We start from the raw sequence: 24,491 nt of genomic DNA on the forward strand, positions 1-24,491 counted from the left end.
ACTGGGCCACGTGAGTTGTGGCATTGCCCACATGTAAAAGACATTTACCATTATACCATTTTGGATTACATACAATCCTGCACTATATACTGTATTTTTCTTTATATTTCACATATGATTCTGCGCTCCCTGAACAACACCATTCCAATGTTATTTTCTACCAGTCATGAGTAGAATCTGCTAGTAAATGAATTGCAACTTCTGAGTAAGCGAATCATTAATTAGTACAGTATATTGATCAGTCAAGTCGATGGCATCTGCTGATTTTGCCATTGAATGTTTTGCACTTTTGCTTTTCTTTCCCAGTTTAGCATTTCAGTAACAGAAGTATAAAATACATCTGCAATGAGTGAAAAGTTGCAATTGTGGCGTTGGAAAATATATTCTGTCCAATGGAAATTTACAAACCACTGGTTGTTATGCTGCTTTATACACGCACACACACGCACACACACACACATATATATATAAATATATACACATGTTTTGTCATCTTGTCATATCTATTGTCTGATCATAATGAGATCTAGTCTGCTCTTCTGTCCGACTAGAAGAATATCCTACAGGAAACCCTATAAATATTTGTTGATGCAGGTTTTTGGATCGGGTCCTTAACTTTCTGGAGCAGTACACTCCTTTGCAATCCCAAGCACTTTACGAAACTGCAGCCTCTCAATTGAAAGTGCATTGCTTTGTGGTAACATCACTAGTCTGAGTTAATGTGCTTTATATTTTGATGAAATTACCTCTGTATCTAATGCAGTTGCGATCAATAAGAGCCTCCTTGAAGGTACTGTACGTGGATGAATTACTCATGAAATGAATCCTGCTCTGCGAGCCCGTTCTTCCATTTTACTAAAAGGCCTTATGCGCATTGACAGCCACAAGCCTGACATCATTTCCTCACCATATCAAACATGTCTACAAAATCTCTGTAGTAGATACTTGTTTTGCCATGTCTAGTTTTGGCTTCAGCCCTGCCCTGCCTAGCATATAAATCCTGGTATCAGTGCAGGCAGTGTAAGGCCCAATCCGGGTTTTCCCCAGCAGTGGGCAGCTCCCTTGAGTGACAGGGGGGCGGGTCAAGACCTGTGTTCTGCCCAATCCTGGGTTCAGACCTTGGACCCTCCCCCAGAGTACTTAAATGTAGCAGTTGTCTCTCCCCTGAGACAGAAATGGGCTAGGTGTGCAGGGCTATGTCACCCTCCCTTAGGGGAGTGGGAGTGAGGACTATACCCCTCATCCCATCAGGGGGCGAGGGAAGAGCATAGACCGGCTCTGGAGGCCTCAAGCCAGAGTTTGAGTTTAGGAACCATATGAATGCTGGGGGCCGAGTGTATGCAGTGGAAGCTGACTGTATGGTGTGAGAATAAAGTTGTTCCAGTTTATAAATATACTCCTGCCTCTGAGTGCAATCAGGGGGAGTATCCGAGTGTTCTCCTGCGGGGATTGCCTCCGGCACTCTTGGAGCCTGCAGGGGATGGAGGCGCTGAACCACCGAGAGAAGGACTAAACATTACCCCAAAAGCCTGTCCTGTCTTCCCCATACCACTGGCGGAAAGTTCAGCATCCTGTGAACCAGCAGGTACCCAGCACTACACATCCTGTAACAAGGGAATTTCCCAGGGGTGGGGGAAACACGGTTACACTTGCATCAATAGTTTTTCATAAATGAATATTTATGTAGTGGCAAGATGAAAAAAAGTGCAAAAAAAGACATAGGTGGTGAGCAGCACAGACCCCAGGGCACCATGGGATGGACAGTTATGCTGCTAATGATAAGACACCTAAAAACGGGTTGTTATATTTCTAATAAGTATCCGTCTTTTTACAGAGGGGATACAATGTTAAAAGGATCCACAATTAACCTGTCGAAAGTGTAGGTGTTTATTGGGTTTGACTAATACTGTATATTTGTTTGGTTAGCTGTAAATGTCAAATGTCAAACAGACTTCACCGTACTCAAACTATTTAAGTTTCATAAACATGCCATACTGTGCAAAGCAGTATAGACAAACGTAAGCAGTAGGCATACAAAATGCAGCAAAGAACCAAGAAGAACTGTTAGATTGGCAGCTGGTGGGAATCAGAGCAGAACTTCATAGGAACAGTGTTTCTGAAACGAATCATTGCAATAACCGGTCCAGTTTTTAATAGATACATTAAATATTAAACGGCACAGTCCTACAATGAACTCTTAGATAGTGGATACAATGTGTACCCACCACCCCTCCCCCTCCCCTTTGGGACTACTATTTCAGTTAAGGGATTAACTGTGTGGGCTCCCTCCGGTTACTTCCCATCATGTGATGAAGGATGATTATACAGAAGAGATTGCCACTCCTTTGTATGTCTTGTGATGTCACCATAGGGAGATAGAAAGATATATATAGCTCCACCAGATGTTCTAGAAACAGGTTCACCCAGAGTTCAGAATGGGGCCTCACTGTGAGTCCTGTAAATAGGTTTGTGTGTATAGATTAATGCAGGGGGGGCACAAACATTTCCCCCTGTGTCCCCCTGCCGGCGGTCACCTCACCCCCGCTCCCCACCCCTCACCCCCACTTACCTCGGCTCTGGCATCATGACATCACGTTGCCATAGCAACGTGACGTCACATGACCTGGCGGCATCATTTGACGCCGCGTTGCCATGGCGACGCATGTGAAGCCAAGGTAAGTAAAGGTTTATAGAGGCCCTACAGCTCCCCTAGCACTTAATTTAAGTGCCTTCGTGAAGAGCGCGGGGCCTCTGTAAACCGTGCGCACCCCCGCAGGCAGTCTCCCCCCAGTTTGCGCACCGCTGGATTAATGTATTAAGATGTGTGTCCTGTCAGCCTTTGTTGTTTTCAGTTAATAAGCGTGCCACTTTAAGGGTGCGAGATTGCTCTCCCTAGAGAAGAAGCGGAAGCATGCTTTTAGAAAGGAGTTCTCAGTGTTAGTAACTCGGGAGCGTGTTTGGATCGGCCCAACTGTGAGGTCCCTGGTACAATCCTGATCACATAGGTATGGAAGAAGTATGCGGTACACAGTATGTGGTACATGGTAGCGGGTTCCTCATTCAACAGCCTGAAATGTGTTCCAGAGTGGTCCATGTGATATGGATCATCCCTGACTCTATGCCAGAGACCGCCAGTCTAACCCTTACTGTGGGTGACAAGCCAAGTACCTTCCCAGCGTTGGAGTGTGAGCTACAAAGGGGAGGAAACCCTGCATATTATTATTTGCCATGAGGTCTCAGTCAGGGACGTGTGTCAGTGTCTGTGACGTATTATTGACGGATGTCCAATAAACCACTATATGTTTTATAAAAGTTCCTGTAAAGTTTATCTCTTGTACAATGCAGAACCCCAGGACACGCGCCGATCTCTTGTACAACGCAGAACCCCAGGACACGCGCCGATCTCTTGTACAACGCAGAACCCCAGGACACGCGCCAATCTCTTGTACAACGCAGAACCCCAGGACACGCGCCGATCTCTTGTACAACGGAGAACCCCAGGACACGCGCCGATCTCTTGTACAACGCAGAACCCCAGGACACGCGCCGATCTCTTGTACAACGCAGAACCCCAGGACACGCGCCGATCTCTTGTACAACGCAGAACCCCAGGACACGCGCCAATCTCTTGTACAACGCAGAACCCCAGGACACGCGCCAATCTCTTGTACAATGCAGAACCCCAGGACACGCGCCGATCTGTTGTACAACGCAGAACCCCAGGACACGCGCCAATCTCTTGTACAACGCAGAACCCCAGGACACGCGCCGATCTCTTGTACAACGCAGAGCCCCAGGACACGCGCCGATCTCTTGTACAACGCAGAACCCCAGGACACGCGCCGATCTCTTGTACAACGCAGAACCCCAGGACACGCGCCGATCTCTTGTACAACGCAGAACCACAGGACACGTTTAAATACCCTCCATTACATAATAGCTTAAAGTCCATCAGCTGTGGTTACTCAAAATGTCTATTGATGGCAATTTATCCTTCAGTCAGCCCTATATATATATATATACAGATGCTGCTTCTTATGGAACCTTATACTTTAACTAACTTATATCAAGAATGTGTTTGATGCTAGCCCTATATTTAGAGCATGAAGTGCATAGCTTAAAAAATACTTAAAACCTAATTAAACATTTCCTCACTGCCCATTCAGTGATAGTGAAACATTAAGCTTGTGCTAAACATCATATTCTATCTAGTAATACAGTACATAGAAAACTCATGGACACGTGTATCCTAACAGCAGTATGATACATCTAAATGTGAAGACTACAGTAACAATCTTAAAACAGTCTAAAATACATAAAAATAACTAATCTAAAATAAGAACTAGTCACTTCCAACATATGTGACCAAATAGAAATGCATCACTCTAATACAGGATATCAATACAGCCTCTAATACTTTAATTGTGTAAGGTAGACTAAAACAGGCTCATAAATGTCAATATGATGTGACTGAGTACAGAGAATAATGACATTCCCTGATGGGGACGATGATCTCCTAAAACAAATGAGACAAAGGGAAGGGGTTAATAATCCAGCATACTAACCACAGAAAGGGGGGGGGGAAGTGCAACAGGGGGGAGGGGGGGGTGGACGTTAAAAAATGGACAAGGCGCAACAATGGGATGCACCCAGATTTGTTAGTCTTGAATTAAAGCACCCAAATCTATATCTACATTCAGACCATATGAGACAAGTGTTTTTAATTTGTAAATCCAATAGGTCTCTTGTTTACATAGGCTATTTAGCTTGTCTCCTCCTCTCCAATTTTGTGGTACAAATTTGATCTCCCTGTATGTTAGGCCAGTTGTATTCCCAGAGTGGACTGTGGCAAAAGGGCGAGACAGACTGTGTGTCGCTAGTTTTTTCTGAATGTTGCCCATGTGCTCCAGTATGCGGACTTTCAACGGTCTTGAGGTACGTCCGACATACTGGAGTCCACATGGGCATTCTATGAGGTACACTACAAAACAGCTGTGGCAATTGATAAAACCTTTATTCGTAAAGCCCTTCCCTGTGGTGTGAGAGCTAAAGTTGGACTTATCCTTGGAGGCATGTTTACATGCTTTACATGCATGACAACCAAAAAAAACCACAGGTTTAGGCAACCAATGAGCTGCAATCTCTTTAGGCTGTTTTTTAAAAACACTTGGGGCCAATTTATTCTTCAAATTGCCCGCCTTGGTAAAGATGACTCTAGGCTGATCCGGAATATGTCCCTGCAACACCAGATCCTTTTTCACTAAATGCCAGTGTTTTTTTCACAATCTGGGAAATCTCACTGGAATTGTTATTACATTTGTTGACAAAAGGAATTAAATACTGCTCCATCTTTTTCTTGGCTCTTGGTACTAACATATCCTCTCTCTTTGACATGCCTGCCTTCACTAGAGCCCTATCTACTACTGACTTGTCATAGTTCCTTTGGATAAAGCACTACTTTAAAATATTGGATTGGTCATTGAAGACTTTGTCCTCTGTACAGTTTCTCCATATTCTTTGAAACTCCAAAAGGAATGTTTCTAATCCATTCCTTCTTATGACAGCTTGAGTTGAGCAGATAATTATTCACATCCACTTTCTTCAGGACACTATTTACAACATATATAGTTAAATGTAAAAAATATATATTAGTGTTGCTATATTGCGATGTAAAATGGAGATTAATATTATTGTCATTAAGATAAAGTAAAAATGAATCTAGCTGTTGTACCGTTCCCTTCCAAATGAAGAGGACGTCGTTAATGAATCACTTCCAGAGGACTAGGCTCACACCAAACGGATGGTTCGACCAAATCTTGTCCAATTCCCATTTGGACATAAAAAGATTGGCGTAGTTTGGTGGGAACCTAGTCCCCATAGCCGTACGACACTTTTGATTGTAGGAAGTGCCATTGAATGAAAAGACATTATGATCCAGTACGAATTTAATGCCATCCAACAGAAAATCTCTTTGTTCCTGGTGGATCGTTGGATCACCTTCTAAAATATTCCTAATCGCATTGCATCCATCCCTATGATCAATGCATGTGTAGAGAGTGGTTACATCATACGTGACCAAAAGATAGCCCTTATGCCAAATAGTGTCTTTTAAAATATTTAAAACTTGTGCTGTGTCGCGAAGATAGGACTTGGTTTCTATGACATATTTTTGTAGATAATGATCAATATACGCAGAAAGATTTGCTGTCAGAGAGCCAATGCCCAAAATGATTGGCCTTCCGGGAGGGTTAATTGGGTCCTTATGGAGTTTGGGTAAAAAATGAAAAATAGCCATGGTTGGTTTGTCCTTCCATAAAAACTCAAATTCTTTCTCATGTAGAATCCCCAGATCTTTCCATCTACTTAAAAGAGTTAAAAGTTCTGCTTTAAATGTATTTGTAGGATCAGAACCCAATTTATCATATGTTGTGGAATCACTCAAAATTCGCTCAGCTTCTTGCACATAATATGTGGTATCCATTATTACCAACCTCCCCCTTTATCTGCCTGTTTTATAATGATTATCTCATCTGCCATTAGTTTTTCTAGTGCCTGTTTATCCACCTTGGTTAAATTATCTTTAAATCTCATTTTTTTATTCGAGAGTTTCTCAAAGTCTTCTACTAGTGCCTGATGGAACACTTCCAAATTGTGTCCCTTGGTGTTACTTGGATAAAAACTAGATTTTTCTTTGAGGCCTGAGTGTACATATTGATTCTCTACTGGGTCAATCTCACTGATTCTTGGGGCCTCTAAAACCCTCTGTGGATTAATAGGGGGTATACTTTCTCTGCTAGATAGCAGGGCCCAGCAAAAAGGAAACAGAAAAGACAGAGAGAGTTGGTGCACTGATTGCAAGAAACAATATGCATTTTACTTTCTTAAACAAAATGTTACAAGCAGCCCTGTCACCCTCTCCAAACTATAAAGTATGAATCAAAGAGAATGAGAAATCAAAGGTGAAATAAATATCAGGATAACAAATAAGATTTATATTAAATCCAATACAACATTGTCATATTGAACATCGTCAGAGACTCAAATAATCACAACAAATGACATATAACGTGTATACAGAAATAGCAAAACGAGAACGGAAGTTTAGACTCAAAATATTGAGTCTAATACACCAGGTGTGTTGACACTATGTTTCTCGATTTATGGTGACGTTTTTTCTTTATGGTATTTTCAGAGTTATTTATTTGCTATTTCTGTATACACGTGTGTGCTGCGGGTGCAGGTGCTGCAAGGGCTGTGGGTGCAGGTACTGCAAGGGCTGTGGGTGCAGGTGCTGCAAGGGCTGTGGGTGCAGGTACTGCAAGGGCTGTGGGTGCAGGCGCTGCGAGGGCTGTGGGTGCAGGTACTGCGAGGGCTGCGGGTGCAGGTACTGCGAGGGCTGTGGGTGCAGGTACTGCAAGGGCTGTGGGTGCAGGTGCTGCGAGGGCTGTGGGTGCAGGTACTGCGAGGGCTGTGGGTGCAGGTACTGCGAGGGCTGTGGGTGCAGGTACTGCAAGGGCTGTGGGTGCAGGCGCTGCAAGGGCTGTGGGTGCAGGTACTGCGAGGGCTGTGGGTGCAGGTACTGGAGGGCTGTGGGTGCAGGCGCTGCAAGGGCTGTGGGTGCAGGTACTGTGAGGGCTGTGGGTGCAGGTACTGTGAGGGCTGTGGGTGCAGGTACTGCGAGGGCTGTGGGTGCAGGTACTGCGAGGGCTGTGGGTGCAGGTACTGCGAGGGCTGTGGGTGCAGGTACTGCGAGGGCTGTGGGGCTGTGGGTGCAGGTACTGCGAGGGCTGTGGGTGCAGGTGCTGCAAGGGCTGTGTGTGCAGGTACTGCGAGGGCTGTGGGTGCAGGTACTGCGAGGGCTGTGGGTGTAGGTACTGCGAGGGCTGTGGGTGCAGGTACTGCGAGGGCTGTGGGTGCAGATGCTGCAAGGGCTGTGGGTGAAGGTACTGCGAGGGCTGCGGGTGCAGGTACTGCGAAGGCTCTGGGTGCAGGTACTGGAGGGCTGTGGGTGCAGGTGCTGCAAGGGCTGTGGGTGCAGGTACTGGAGGGCTGTGGGTGCAGGTACTGGAGGGCTGTGGGTGCAGGTGCTGCAAGGGCTGTGGGTGCAGGTACTGCGAGGGCTGTGGGTGCAGGTACTGGAGGGCTGTGGGTGCAGGTGCTGCGAGGGCTGTGGGTGCAGGTGCTGCAAGGGCTGTGGGTGCAGGTACTGCGGGTGCTGTGGGTGCAGGTGCTGCAAGGGCTGCGGGTGCAGGTGCTGCAAGGGCTGCGGGTGCAGGTGCTGCAAGGGCTGTGGATGCAGGTGCTGCAAGGGCTGCGGGTGCAGGTGCTGCAAGGGCTGTGGGTGCAGGCACTGCGGGTGCTGTGGATGCAGGTGCTGCAAGGGCTGCGGGTGCAGGTACTGCAAGGGCTGTGGGTGCAGGTGCTGCAAGGGCTTTGGGTGCAGGTACTGCGAGGGCTGTGGGTGAAGGTACTGCGAGGGCTGTGGGTGCAGGTACTGCAAGGGCTGTGGGTGCAGGTACTGGAGGGCTGTGGGTGCAGGTGCTGCAAGGGCTGTGGGTGCAGGTACTGCAAGGGCTGTGGGTGCAGGTACTGCAAGGGCTGTGGGTGCAGGTTCTGCGAGTGCTGTGGGTGCAGGTGCTGCAAGGGCTGTGGGTGCAGGTGCTGCAAGGGCTGCGGGTGCAGGTGCTGCAAGGGCTGCGGGTGCAGGTGCTGCAAGGGCTGCGGGTGCAGGTGCTGCAAGGGCTGTGGGTGCAGGCACTGCGGGTGCTGTGTATGCAGGTGCTGCAAGGGCTGCGGGTGCAGGTACTGCAAGGGCTGTGGGTGCAGGTGCTGCAAGGGCTTTGGGTGCAGGTACTGCGAGGGCTGTGGGTGAAGGTACTGCGAGGGCTGTGGGTGCAGGTACTGCAAGGGCTGTGGGTGCAGGTACTGGAGGGCTGTGGGTGCAGGTGCTGCAAGGGCTGTGGTTGCAGGTACTGCAAGGGCTGTGGGTGCAGGTACTGCAAGGGCTGTGGGTGCAGGTATTGCGAGGGCTGTGGGTGCAGGTGCTGCAAGGGCTGTGGGTGCAGGTACTGCAAGGGCTGTGGATGCAGGTACTGCAAGGGCTGTGGGTGCAGGTGCTGCAAGGGCTTTGGGTGCAGGTACTGCGAGGGCTGTGGGTGAAGGTACTGCGAGGGCTGTGGGTGCAGGTACTGCAAGGGCTGTGGGTGCAGGTACTGGAGGGCTGTGGGTGCAGGTGCTGCGAGGGCTGTGGTGCAGGTGCTGCTAGGGCTGTGGGTGCAGGTACTGCGGGTGCTGTGGGTGCAGGTGCTGCAAGGGCTGCGGGTGCAGGTGCTGCAAGGGCTGTGGGTGCAGGCACTGCGGGTGCTGTGGGTGCAGGTGCTGCAAAGGCTGCGGGTGCAGGCGCTGCAAGGGCTGTGGGTACAGGCACTGCGGGTGCTGTGGGTGCAGGTGCTGCAAGGGCTGTGGGTGCAGGTGCTGCAAGGGCTGTGGGTGCAGGTGCTGCGAGGGCTGTGGGTGCAGGTACTGCGAGGGCTGTGGGTGCAGGTACTGCGAGGGCTGTGGGTGCAGGTACTGGAGGGCTGTGGGTGCAGGCGCTGTGGGTGCAGGCACTGCGGGTGCTGTAGGTGCAGGCGCTGCGAGGGCTGTGGGTGCACGTACTGGAGGGCTGTGGGTGCAGGTACTGCGAGGGCTGTGGGTGCAGGTACAGTACTGGAGGGCTATGGGTGCAGGCGCTGTGGGTACAGGCGCTGCGGGTGCTGTAGGTGCAGGTGCTGCGAGGGCTCTGGGTGCAGGTACTGGAGGGCTGTGGGGGCAGGTACTGGAGGGCTGTGGGTGCAGGCGCTGCAAGGGCTGTGGGTGCAGGTACTGCAAGGGCTGTGGGTGCAGGCGCTGCAAGGGCTGTGGGTGCAGGTACTGCAAGGGCTGTGGGTGCAGGCACTGCGAGGGCTGTGGGTGCAGGCGCTGCGAGGGCTGTGGGTGCAGGTACTGCGAGGGCTGTGGGTGCAGGTGCTGCAAGGGCTGTGGGTGCAGGTACTGCGAGGGCTGTGGGTGCAGGTACTGGAGGGCTGTGGGTGCAGGTACTGCGAGGGCTGTGGGTGCAGGTACTGGAGGGCTGTGGGTGCAGGTACTGCGAGGGCTGTGAGTGCAGGTACTGGAGGGCTGTGGGTGCAGGTGCTGTGGGTGCAGGCACTGCGGGTGCTGTAGGTGCAGGCGCTGCGAGGGTTGTGGGTGCACGTACTGGAGGGCTGTGGGTGCAGGTACTGCGAGGGCTGTGGGTGGAGGTGCTGCGAGGGCTGCGGGTGCAGGTACTGCAAGGTCTGTGGGTGCAGGTACTGCGAGGGCTGCGGGTGCAGGTACTGCGAGGGCTGTGGGTGCAGGTACTGCAAGGTCTGTGGGTGCAGGTACTGTGAGGGCTGCGGGTGCAGGTACTGCGAGGGCTGTGAGTGCAGGTACTGGAGGGCTATGGGTGCAGGCGCTGTGGGTGCAGGCGCTGCGGGTGCAGGCGCTGCGGGTGCTGTAGGTGCAGGCGCTGCGAGGGCTGTGGGTGCACGTACTGGAGGGCTGTGGGTGCGGGTGCTGTAGGTGCAGGCGCTGCGAGGGTTGTTTGTGCAGGTACTTCGAGGGTTCTGGGTGCAGGTCCTGGAGGGCTGTGGGTGCAGGTACTGGAGGGCTGTGGGTGCAGGTCCAGGAGGGCTCTGGGTGCATGTACTGCGAGGGCTGTGGGTGCAGGCGCTGCGAGGGCTGTGGGTGCAGGTACTGGAGGGCTGTGGGTGCAGGTACTGCGAGGGCTGTGGGTGCAGGTACTGGAGGGCTGTGGGTGCAGGTACTGCGAGGGCTGTGGGTGCAGGTACTGGAGGGCTGTGGGTGCAGGTACTGGAGGGCTGTGGGTGCAGGTACTGCGAGGGCTGTGGGTGCAGGTACTGCGAGGGCTGTGGGTGCAGGTACTGGAGGGCTGTGGGTGCAGGTACTGGAGGGCTATGGGTGCAGGTACTGGAGGGCTGTGGGTGCAGGCACTGCGAGGGCTGTGGGTGCAGGTCCTGGAGAGCTGTGGGTGCAGGCGCTGTGGGTGCAGGCGCTGTGGGTGCAGCGCTGTGGGCGCAGGCGCTGCAAGGGCTGTGGGTGCAGGTACTGCGAGGGCTGTGGATGGTTCCTGTGCAGTGGGTAATGCAGGTACTGTGTGAGCTGGGTAGTCTGCGGGAGCGGCAGGTATTGTGGCATGTGCTAGGGATGCAGGTTCTGTTTGTGCAGTGGGGGCTGCAGGTTCTGTTTGTGCAGTGGGGGCTGCAGGTTCTGTTTGTCCAGTGGGGGCTGCAGGTTCTGTTTGTCCAGTGGGGGCTGCAGGTTCTGTTTGTGCAGTGGGGGCTGCAGGTTCTGTTTGTCCAGTGGGGGCTGCAGGTTCTGTTTGTCCAGTGGGGGCTGCAGGTTCTGTTTGTGCAGTGGGGGCTGCAGGTTCTGTTTGTGCAGTGGGGGCTGCAGGTTCTGTTTGTCCAGTGGGGGCTGCAGGTTCTCTTTGTGCAGTGGCGGCTGCAGGTTCTCTTTGTGCAGTGGGGGCTGCAGGTTCTGTTTGTGCAGTGGGAGCTGCAGGTTCTGTTTGTGCAGTGGGGCTGCAGGTTCTGTGTATGCAGTGGGGGCTGCAGGTTCTGTTTGTGCAGTGGGGGCTGCAGGTTCTGTGTATGCAGTGGGGGCTGCAGGTTCTGTTTGTGCAGTGGGGGCTGCAGGTTCTGTGTGTGCAGTGGGGGCTGTAGGTTCTGTTTGTGCAGTGGGAGCTGCAGGTTCTGTTTGTGCAGTGGGGGCTGCAGGTTCTGTTTGTGCAGTGGGAGCTGCAGGTTCTATTTGAAGTGGGGACTGCAGGTTCTGTGTGTGCAGTGGGGGCTGCAGGTTCTGTTTGTACAGTGTGGGCTGCAGGTTCTGTTTGTGCAGTGGGGGCTGTAGGTTCTGTTTGTGCAGTGGGGGCTGCAGGTTCTGTTTGTGCAGTGGGGGCTGCAGGTTCTGTGCTGGTGTTGTGACGTTAAGGGTTTCAAGTCATTTTTAGTGACATCGTTACTTTGTATATTGCATATTTGTGCCATTCCATTCAATAACAGCAATATTCAGTGTGCCATCTGCTGGTCACATACTGAATTTTACATAAACCCCACATATAATTCTGCTGGCTGACCGTATCCGCGTCTGCGGGTGAGCCTCTGTGGGAATCTCGCACCTTGTCACGGTACCGAAAACAGTAAGGGCCTCATGCAGTAAGCGCCGATTAGCTGTTTATCGCCATTTTTTCGGCAAATTTGCCCTCCCGATTCAGTAAGCGCCGATAAGTGGGAATTATCGGCAATTTTTGTTGCAGATAAAAAATTATCGGCATCCGGCTGCCGATAAGCCACTTATCGGCACTTTTTGAGCTCGGCTGAATTCAAGTAGCCCCGATCAGCTTTTCGCTACTGATCGGCACTCCAGAATGGAGAGTTTTTTGGCAATCCAGCCCGCCAACTAAAGTTGGCAAGTTGGTGGAGGAGAAGCATCAGCAAGGGCGACACTTAGAAAAAATCAGCCCTTTCTCCTGCCTGTGACTGATGCCGGGGGTCTCCGGAGCTGATACCCATTAATACCAGCACCGGAGGCCCCCGGCATGCATCCGAGGCAGGAAAAAGGCATGTACAGCCCACTTCATTACCTTAGCTGCTAACCGCTAAGGCAATGAAGGGGTTAACCCGCCGTGCCAGGCTTATTGTGGGTAGCGGGGGTGGGTGAAGGGGGTAATTGGCCCTTGTTGCTTGTTTAGGGCTTGCGGGGGGGTTGCGGGTGCCCTTAACCCCTTCACGACCGTAGCAGTTAATACCGCTACGGTCATGAAGGGGTTAAGGCCTCCCGCTACCCACCCGCAAGCCCTAAACAACCACCGTTGGGGCTAATACCCCCTTCACCCACACCCGCTACCCACAATAAAAAATAATCACACACAGCAGCCCCACACTAAATAAATAAATAAATATATCTAAATAAATAAATGAATATAAATAAATATATATATAGTATGTATATGTATGTACCATGTGACAGGCTTTCAATGACGTCACATCCGTTCTCCCCCAAGCCTCTGTCACATGGTTTACTAGAGCCAATCAGAGTTGGGATGGTGTTCCCACGCTCTGATTGGCTACCGTACCATGTGAGGACGGCCATGTTTCTTTTCATGCGTAAATGCAATGTTTTGATTGTCATTTGAGGTTTTTGATTGGCATTTTAGGATTTTGATTGTAAGATCAGATAGGATTATTAAAGGAAATTGATTTTATTGTAGTGTGTCTGTATGGAGTAGTGTTATTTGTAGTATAGCATGTTTTTGATAACCCTTCTACATTTATTTGTATATTGGTTCATCTCTCTATCTGTATATATATATATATCGTTGCATGATGAAGCCACTGTACAAATGAATGGGTGAAGGGTGGGTATCGGGCCAGTGTGGCTTAACCCCTTAATTACCTTTCCCTATCTGGATAATAGTTATTTTGCACATTATTGTACTGTAGGTGTTGGGGGGAGGGGGGTGTATGTATTGAATGTATAGGCCAGGTTTATTTTTTTTACATTCAGGATTTGTTCCGTGGTTCTGGTGAGACCTCTGGAGACCACCTGCAGTCTCCTCGGGTATCTCACGGGTATCAGGCTGGTGGTTCCACGGGTGACACCTGCGGGGATGAAGCGGTGGCCTCACATCTGTGGGGGCACCGTGGACCCGTAGTCTGCGGGGATGAAGCGGTGGTCCCACATCCGTGGGGGCACCGCGGACCCGTAGTGAGCACTCGTGAGTTCCCCAGACCCCCGTGGGAACCACCCGAGGCCCTGCAGACACCTGTGGGTCTGACCCGGGGCTCCCAGACATCCGCGGGCTTACCGTGGGGACCCAATTGTGGCCCACGGTGGCCAAGGAGACCACCTGGGGGCCATGGCGCTTGGCGGGACCCACCAACAGGCCACCAGAACCTGTTTGAAATGAGCTGCTGGTACCCTGTAGGTCTGTCAGGTGCCCCGCCAGCCTGCCGGGGACTCGCGTGGGGCTGTGTTATGAACCCTTTTTGTAAAAGACAAATCATGTATTTAGGGGGGGGGGCACAGGGGGTGGGTAATGTATTTAATAAATAGAATGATGCTTATTGTGGGGCTGTGTATTGTTTTTATTGTGGGTACTGGGGGTGGGGGGGGGGTATTTTCCCAAATGGTTTGTGGGTAGGCCTCCTTTGTGGGTAGTGGGTGAGGGTGGTTAGGCCTCACGGGGTGGGGGGTTAGTGTGGGAGGGTATGTAGGAGTCCCGAGTGGTGGGTGAGGGTGGGTTAACCCCTTAATGACTGTAGCGGTTAATAACCACTATGGTGATTAAGGGGTTAGGGGACATTACATTGGATGTTTTCATTCTTGTGTCTGTTTTGCAGCAGGGGAGGGGGCATGGGCAGGATGAAGATGAGGATGGCCTTCATCGTGGCAGCCGGAAATGGGTGAGTCTATATGTATTTAATGTATTTATTGTTGTTTATGTATATTAAATACACAGGGGGTGTATGTTGTTTATTGCTATGTTTATTGGGGGCAAATGTCCCCAATAAACATGCTATTCTGCCTTAACCCCTTCATTTCCTTAGCGGCTATACGCTATGGTAATGAAGCAGCATTTATGTATTTTAATAATATTGTGCGGGAGCAGGGGGTACCCTGAGCTGAACCGCATTGATTTGTGGCTCAGAGACCACCTGCTTCCCGAGTTACAGGCCCCGGTTTGGGGCATCGGTTACAGTGTCGCCGCCATATTTATAGCGGACACGGCGCGAATGGGGTGCTATAAAGATGGCGGCGACACTGCCACCCGATGACACATACCGGGGCCTGTAACTCAGGAAGCAGGGTGTCCCTGGTCCACAAAGCAACGCGGTTCAGCTCAGGGGACCCTCTGCTCACAGTACACTATTATTAAAAATACATTCATGCTGCTTCGTTACCGTAGCACATAGCCGCAAAGGTAAGGAATGATTGTTTATTTATATATGTGTTTTACTCATAGTGTAGATGTGCAGAGGGTCTCCGGAGCTGAACCGCTTTGGTTTTAGGTCCGGGGACCCCCTGCTTCCCTAGATACAGGCCCCTTTAGGGGATGCCGGTATCCCTCTGCTTTGTTTACATTCCGTGGTCACGTGATCGGGACCTTTAAATGCAGAGGGATACCGGCACCTTATAAAGGGGCCTGTATCTCGGGAAGCAGGGGGTCCCCGGACCTGAAACCAACGCGGTTCAGCACCGGAGACCCCCTGCACATGTGCACTATGAATAAAAGTTGTTTATAAATACTTTATATTTTGCCGATGTTTGCGCTGAGAGAGCGGCTGGTCTCTCTCTGCTGCAAACATCTATCGGCAGAAAAGGCCTATCGGCAGGTTATCGGGAGCCAGCCTGATTCGGCACAGGCTCATCGGCAGTTTTGCTTTCGCAGTGATTCGGCAGGGATCGGCATGGATTCGGCCCTTACTGAATACTGCGAGGGCAAATCGCCAAAATCATGCCGATAGGGAACACTTGCCGAAAGCACTTTTTCGGCGCTTACTGCATAGAGCCCTAAGTCCGAATACATCTGTAAAACAGCGCTTTACACCAAATGTACACAAATAGAGAGGAAATACTATTTTTATGCAAAAATAACTTTGCAGCTCATGTTTGATCAGAAAATGCATGTATATTTTTATATGCCTTCCTTAATACGCTTCTTTAAACAGCTTCTACTAAAACAAACTAGTTTGAAACACTTTTAAATAGTACCATTATTTAAACATGCAGGTAGCTTAGACAGGAGCCATTTGTTGAAGAGAGAATGTTGTGTTAAGATTCCTTCCCTAAGGGGTAGTGTCTAATAGCATTTTAATGATGACCATTCCCTTGCTTTGCTTGTATGTATTATTGCATGCATATGCCTCCCAGTATGATAAGTGCTTCCTTATGACTGCTTTGGATGTGCTTTTCCTATATGTTTTATTTCCCCTTTGGGTATTGACATTGAAAGTGCTAATTCATCTGGACTTTGTGCATAAATTTACTATCTGACAAGTATACTTTACCTCCAAATCCATGACTTATGCATAACGATGACTAGTGGTGTATCATTTATACACAACTGAAGTCTGACGTACAGATTGCTCACAATCTGCTTCAAACAGTTCAATTCTTCAGTCTCCAGGATAATGCAGCGTAGGCACCTTTAGACTCAAAGGTCTTAAACAAGCGTCTGCAAGTTAATTGTCACATGTTTATACGTATGTTATTTCATATAACTTAGATAACGCACCGCTTCTAATTCTTCAATATTTTTTATATATACAGTTTGTCAAACTTGAATTTTTGGACTATGCTTCCATTAACGTCTAAATTGTCAAATACTACTTAAAAATGTAGAGTTCTGCTGAAAAGGTACATTTTGCCATATTTACTAGGCAGTGCTAAACCTTAGTCTATTCATTAGAGTTGGCCATTAGGTGACATGGCTTATCATAGATCGTTAGTTCAATTGGTCACAATGTTCTTTTTGTTCCTTGCACCGCTCCATGACATTCGTCCTATCGATTTTGTCATTTCTTAGAAATATTTTTAGTTTTTTTTTATTATTATTTTGCTCGTTTTTACTAAAAGTATTTCTTCATATTTGAATGCACATTTACACTTACACAAGTTACGTATATAATGTATAAACCACTAACTACAGTACAGACACTTTCTTTGAGGTAGCTCAATAGTAAAAGTTATAAGTAACATACTTAAAACCTATGAGGAAACTAAATACAAATATATACATGTACCTCTGTACATAACTTTTATAATGTCTCCTTTTATTAGTACACAATTTACAATAAAACGTTGTAGAAAGTGTTTGTGGCTAGTTTGATGTAACCCCAACTCAGTGTCACCTTAATGTCTTCTTAATGAACCTGAAAGTACCAGATCTGTGGTAACCATGAAAATGCCCTAATTAAGACTTTAACGTCTATAGTTAGAAAATGTTTAGTGTTATAAAATATGCCAATGAAGTAAAAATGTGTCAGAATGTTTTCACCTGGCTGAGTGGACATGCGCACAAGTGAGCGGCAGCTCTGGTTCCTGGTGACCAGACTCTCCCTTCTGCTTCCAGCCGTGACGTCATCGGACTGCGCAGGCTCGCGGACTCCAGCTGGGCAGGCTGAGACAGCGTTCCGCGAGGATCCAGCATTCTTTCCTCTGTGACTCTGTGTACTCTTTCTGCATTTGACTTACTGTCAGTGTGGAAGTGCAATACTTTATTCACATATTCATGTATTTGCCCTATCTGTGGCCCTCTTTTCTTTTCCATACGTTTGGTGTTTTCTGTACCCTGCCCATTCTGGACTATGCTACTGATCAAGAGATGTATCTCTATACGCCTGTGATGATCTCATAACACGTGAGTGGGTTCACTCCTATTTTTGTATTTTACTTTCGACCTTTTTTCCCCTCAGTTTTGAGCCTCTGCACTGATATATATTATTTTGTTATGTATATTATCTATATTAAGTAGGATAGCAATATATGTTATTAGTATCAGGGACAACTTGAAACCAGGAGTGATAAGTTTCCTTTCCTGGTTTCCCATACATTGTCTATAAGCTATAACTTATATTCTGACAGGTGTGATCCTGTTCTTAGCTTTGTCTAGCTATCTCTGATTATATAAACATTCACTAGGATTTCTGTCTGTGTTTTACATTCTGTCTGTGTATGTCTCTCTTTCCTAGCTCTGATATATATATATTTTTCTTAGTTCTTTATCTTCTTGAGAAATCAGTGCGTTTAATTAGCATAAAAAGCAAGATAGCTAAAATAAGTGATTTATATCTCTTTGTCTCAAAAGTATAAAGAATCACTTTGAACATAGCATCCTACCTTCTAAAGGTTCTTTTTACATCGAATACAGGTAGAAGCATCTAATAATCTATCTTCAGATACGGAACATACGTATATAGTATACTGTATCCCTGCTGAAAGCTGATTGAAGAAAAGAATAAAGAATGCTGATTTTGAACTGGAAACCTGATTAATGATTATTATATCGAGAAGATGCTTTTCTAACATGCACTACATTGTTTTTTCATTTTTATATTCCCTGATAGGTTTGCAGCGCTTTGTTATTTGCACTACAAACATATACCAGAATAACCTAATGACACTTATAAGGTAAATAGGTGAAACTATTTATTTATACAAAAGACCCCTGCGCTATACTGGAGTAAAGACTTCACACTGCCTGTACTTGCCTTGTAGCATCATACATGTATGCACTGTCGCATGGAGCTATTGCAAATATATATTGTGACAGTCCCAGGATATTAGGCAGCTTTCTGTCCGATATAGATTTAAAAACAAATGCAGACATAGTGTAAACAGGATCTATCCCACAGCTTCTCAGTCTCTGAGGCTGGAAGATGGAAAATCCAGACCAGAGTTTACAATGCTTCTAATTCCCCTCACCTGCTCTCTTAATTGAGGAACAGGTATTTATGGCAGCTAGGTTTGCTGCATCACTCTCTCTCCTAGAGCCTGGAGGCTGTGGGTTATTGTCGCTCCCGGGCATCTAGTTCAGGGAGGAAGCCCCCTTCAAGTGTTGCAGTATCGGGAAGGATTGGCCGGAGACACTATTGGGACCAAGTTCCCACTACTAAAGATAAGGACTTTATGTTACATTTTGCTATATATGATTGTGTTATTTAAAGCTGGTAACTGGCTTAGCTGGCCAGCGACATAGTTAGGCTTACGTTGTGAGTTAGTCTCATTACCGTGGAGTAGGCTTTAATTTTATGATTTTCTTTTCCTTAAAGGGATAGTGTGCCGGAGATATCGTCTGTCACTGTTATAGGAATAAACCACCGAAGGTCAATGGCTGTGTGCCTCTAATGTGTATGTTAGTGTTGCAGTCCTATACTGGGATGAAATAAAGCAGGCAGAAGTCTGGATTACGCAATATGGTGCTACGTATTATCCTTTTTTCTCTTTAAATAACCCTAGAAGACTGTGTTGTGAAGATCCCGGACAGACGGCAGCACTACGTAAGGGAGCCATTTGTCACTATAGATGATATATATATATCTCCTTTTTTGGACTTTCCTGCGCTCTAATATCTTTCTGGCATTTGTTGAAGGGGATTGGAATAAACCCTTGAAAGAGCAGCATTTTTGTCCTGCTTGAGTTGTATTTCTTGAATCACTGGGATACATTATTACTTATCACTTATAAGATTTGTGCTTTTTTTGCGCTCTTAATTCCCGTTCTATGTTGCTACTATAGCAGTAATATGCTTCAAATGGTTACCGTCAGATATTTCTTGTTATGTACTTGTAAAGCCTCATAATTAAACTCCATACAAAATGATGATCCCATAATCCCTTATAAATATGTATATTTGAAACATATTATTAGATTAGTATTAGTTTGCTGTTATTTTTGATAGCAACACTACAAGTTTCTATGGTTCTTGGTATATAACATTTTGCTAATTGTTGCTTGCTTGTTTGCCCTCCGTCAGTACGGTAGTGCGTGCATGCACCTGCTCTATAGGTTCAGGCTTGGTCTGTGAAGGTGAGATTAGGTAATGGAATAATAAAAGATGTCTTTGGAGTTAATACTGGAGTTATCATCTGTGGATGCTCTCTATATCTTTAAATATCCTTAAACCTGGATGCTTACTGAATACTATGGACTAATTTCTGATTTCATTTTTTCACACAGGTATATTTGTTTGATTGGAACCTTCCTATCAAATTAAGCCCATCTGCGATTGATCTTTATTTAACATCTACCTGGTATGAGCTGAATAGGCAGACCCCTCCTTTAATTGTTAGTCAATTGACTGTGTGTTAGAGTATTTAAGTGAGTCTATCTTGGCTGTGAGCCATATTGCTGTGTCACAAAGTGTCTGTGGAGTTAATACTGGAGTTAGATCTGGAGTTGAATACTATGAGAAGATCAAAAACTACAACCTTGTAACTGTGAGCACGTGACTTTCTAAATGCTGTGATAATTTGTACTCTTCCTATCCTCCAATACCTGGTTTAGTCTCTCCTGCATGTCACTGTGCCCTCCCTATTGCTTTTTCTGTTTAATGTCTCCTCACTCCTTTGTAAATGTTTCTGTTCTCTCCAACTTCCCCACTCCCCTCCTATCCACATTTCTTCATCTCCCCTCCACCTTTGTCTGTGCCCATTCACTGCACCATTATTTATAGTCCCTGCTGCATTTATACATTATTTATACCTATTTTCCAACAACTTCCTTACCCCTCAATAAAAAGTACCACCACAAATCCTCTATTCACACCCTCTTTCTACTCCCTGCTGCTGGGGATATATCTCCTAAGCCTGAACCCAGACATAAACACACCTGCTCTCACCCATGCCTCCCTGCCATCTCTTCCCCTGTAAATGGTGTTAACCATCTGATTTAATCCTGGCCAACCTTAAAACGTCACAAATCAGGCATCCCAACAGCCTCTGGCTAGTGTCCCACACCCACAGTCACTCCTACCACCCATTGTGACCAAGCACTGCCATCTACAGCACTTATTCCCTCACCTGCTGTCTCTGTAAATTTTCCATCAAACCTCTTAGATTGTAAGCTCTTCGGGGCAGGGATTTCCTTTCCTATTGTCTGCTTTTACTGCACTTATTGTATTATTACAATTTGGTGCTATATAAATAAAGGCATACAATACAATATGGCAAACACAGCGATTTTCTAGCTTCAAGATGTGGTGCCTTCGGTGCGTGCCTGTGCGAACGCTCGTGCACGTGATGCACACTTTTCGTGTATACGGTCCGTGCTGCTGTGAGCGACAGGCTTGGAAGGGTACTGTGTGTGTGTCACTGTGTGTGTGTGTGTGTGTCACTGGGGAAGCTGTGTGTATGTATGTGTGTGTGTGTATATATTAAAAATAAAAAAAAGACATGCTGTGAGAATAAATTATTTATTAATATTGTGCAACTTTATACACATACATACACACAGACACACACATACATATATACACATAAATTGCAGACACTGAGCAGTAGCGACGCGAATACTTACTTTTCGGAGTCTTCTCCCCTATCGCCCGGCTCTACGCTCACTGCCCTGCACACACGCAGCCCTAGTATACAATGGCTGGCTAACCACAGCCAATTATAAGTGCCGTGTGTGCGCCCACTATATTACGGGCCTTAGTTACGAAGTGATAATACTTATAATATTGTTATCTCCACTATCTCATTAACTGAACAAAATCCTGTTCAATTGGGTTTCACATTGGCTGAAATCTGCCCACCTACAACGCAGATAAAACAGCAATTGGGGGGAAAAACAGATGCAGTTTTGGCATATGTAATAGACAATTCAACATTAATCAGATACTAATTGAACAACATGTAATTGTTACAATTTTAGCTTCTCCAATCTATAAAATAAGGACTTTAGCAGTCCACGGTGACCGCATAGGGTTAAAAATATTTTTGCAGGAAATATAAGTGCAACATTTGAAATTCATGCACTTTCCTGCCGGATACATTCCCACTTACGCACACATCTTTGTTATCCCATGTGAATACTTTACACAACAGGACAGGTGCATTAGATGTACTGTATTCAGCAAAAAAAAATCTCTTTAGCATGCAAGCATTAAGGTGTCAGAAGGTTTGGCTGACTTTATACCTTAGCAGGATACATTTGTAATATTGGCAAAATAATTATTCATTTTGTATCCATGAAATAGGTGGAAAGTTTAGATGGTCTCCCAACCTTATGCTTGTTTAATATTCTCAGTCCATTGTATTTGACTTTAATATGTATATTCTGTAATACTTAACGCAAGATATAAGCCCAAATGTAATTGAAAGTTATGAATAAAGATGAAAACCTTTTTTTTTATTTTTTATTAAAATTGCACTGAAAAATATATTGTGAATATGGAGTAGTGTTAAGATTATGCATCGATTGTGACATTGTGAGACAACACATTGTGAGACGGCTCGGCACATTGTGAGACGGCTTGGCACATTGTGTGACGGCTTGGCACATTGTGTGACGGCTTGGCACATTGTGTGACGGCTTGGCACATTGTGTGACGGCTTGGCACATTGTGTGACGGCTTTGCACATTGTGTGACGGCTTGGCACATTGTGAGACGGCTTGGCACATTGTGTGACGGCTTTGCACATTGTGTGACGGCTTGGCACATTGTGTGACGGCTTGGCACATTGTGTGAAGGCTTGGCACATTGTGAGACGGCTTTGCACATTGTGTGACGGCTTTGCACATTGTGTGACGGCTTGGCACATTGTGTGACGGCTTGGCACATTGTGTGACGGCTTGGCACATTGTGTGACGGCTTGGCACATTGTGTGACAGCTTGGCACATTGTGTGACGGCTTTGCACATTGTGTGAAGGCTTTGCACATTGTGTGACGGCTTTGCACATTGTGTGACGGCTTTGCACATTGTGAGACGGCTTTGCACATTGTGTGACGGCTTTGCACATTGTGTGACGGCTTGGCACATTGTGTGAAGGCTTGGCACATTGTGACGGCTTGGCACATTGTGTGACGGCTTTGCACATTGTGTGACAGCTTGGCACATTGTGTGATGGCTTTGCACATTGTGTGACAGCTTGGCACATTGTGTGACAGCTTGGCACATTGTGTGACGGCTTTGCACATTGTGTGACGGCTTGGCACATTGTGTGACGGCTTGGCACATTGTGTGACAGCTTGGCACATTGTGTGACGGCTTTGCACATTGTGTGACGGCTTGGCACATTGTGTGACGGCTTTGCACATTGTGTGACAGCTTGGCACATTGTGTGACGGCTTTGCACATTGTGTGACGGCTTGGCACATTGGGTGAAGGCTTGGCACATTGTGTGAAGGCTTGGCACATTGTGTGACGGCTTGGCACATTGGGTGATGGCTTTGCACATTGTGTGAAGGCTTTGCACATTGTGTGACGGCTTTGCACATTGGGTGACGGCTTGGCACATTGTGTGACGGCTTTGCACATTGTGTGACGGCTTTGCACATTGTGTGAAGGCTTTGCACATTGTGTGACGGCTTGGCACATTGGGTGATGGCTTTGCACATTGTGTGAAGGCTTTGCACATTGTGTGACGGCTTTGCACATTGGGTGACGGCTTGGCACATTGTGTGACGGCTTGGCACATTGGGTGATGGCTTTGCACATTGTGTGAAGGCTTTGCACATTGTGTGACGGCTTTGCACATTGGGTGACGGCTTGGCACATTGTGTGACGGCTTTGCACATTGTGTGACGGCTTTGCACATTGTGTGAAGGCTTTGCACATTGTGTGACGGCTTTGCACATTGTGTGACGGCTTTGCACATTGTGTGACGGCTTGGCACATTGTGTGACGGCTTTGCACATTGGGTGATGGCTTGGCACATTGGGTGACGGCTTGGCACATTGTGTGACGGCTTTGCACATTGGGCGATGGCTTTGCACATTGGGCGACGGCTTTGCACATTGGGTGAACGGCTTGGCACATTGTGTGACGGCTTTGTACATTGTGCGACGGCTTGGCACATTGGGTGACGGCTTGGCACATTGTGTGACGGCTTTGTACATTGTGCGACGGCTTGGCACATTGGGTGACGCTTGGCACATTGTGTGACGGCTTGGTACATTGTGTGACGGCTTGGCACATTGTGTGACGGCTTTGCACATTGTGTGACGCTTGGCACATTGTGTGACGGCATGGCACATTGTGTGACGGCATGGCACATTGTGTGACAGCTTGGCACATTGTGTGACGGCTTGGCACATTGTGTGACGGCTTTGCACATTGGATGACGGCTTGGCACATTGTGTGACGGCTTTGCACATTGTGTGACGGCTTTGCACATTGTGTGAAGGCTTGGCACATTGTGTGACGGCTTTGCACATTGTGTGACGGCTTTGCACATTGTGTGACGGCTTGGCACATTGTGTGACGGCTTTGCACATTGTGTGACGGCTTGGCACATTGTGTGACGGCTTTGCACATTGTGTGACGGCTTTGCACATTGTGTGACGGCTTGGCACATTGTGTGACGGCTTGGCACATTGTGTGACGGCTTGGCACATTGTGTGACAGCTTGGCACATTGTGTGACGGCTTTGCACATTGTGTGAAGGCTTTGCACATTGTGTGACGGCTTTGCACATTGTGTGACGGCTTTGCACATTGTGAGACGGCTTTGCACATTGTGTGACGGCTTTGCACATTGTGTGACGGCTTGGCACATTGTGTGAAGGCTTGGCACATTGTGACGGCTTGGCACATTGTGTGACGGCTTTGCACATTGTGTGACAGCTTGGCACATTGTGTGATGGCTTTGCACATTGTGTGACAGCTTGGCACATTGTGTGACAGCTTGGCACATTGTGTGACGGCTTTGCACATTGTGTGACGGCTTGGCACATTGTGTGACGGCTT

The 24,491-nt window shown here is 47.6% G+C and overlaps 1 long non-coding RNA gene across 1 annotated transcript; it reads right to left on the bottom strand.

Moving 5' to 3' along the window:
• Window positions 1-4,012: 4,012 nt before the first annotated feature.
• LOC142494619 (uncharacterized) lies at window positions 4,013-17,166 on the bottom strand. Its single transcript, XR_012801568.1, has 3 exons — window positions 17,081-17,166; window positions 16,092-16,258; window positions 4,013-4,516 (listed from the first exon to the last, which is right to left on the bottom strand). It is a non-coding gene; the product is annotated as an uncharacterized LOC142494619 (long non-coding RNA).
• Window positions 17,167-24,491: the final 7,325 nt, after the last annotated feature.

Source organism: Ascaphus truei, chromosome 5, assembly GCF_040206685.1.
Source record: "Ascaphus truei isolate aAscTru1 chromosome 5, aAscTru1.hap1, whole genome shotgun sequence".
Classification (NCBI taxonomy): domain Eukaryota; kingdom Metazoa; phylum Chordata; class Amphibia; order Anura; family Ascaphidae; genus Ascaphus; species Ascaphus truei.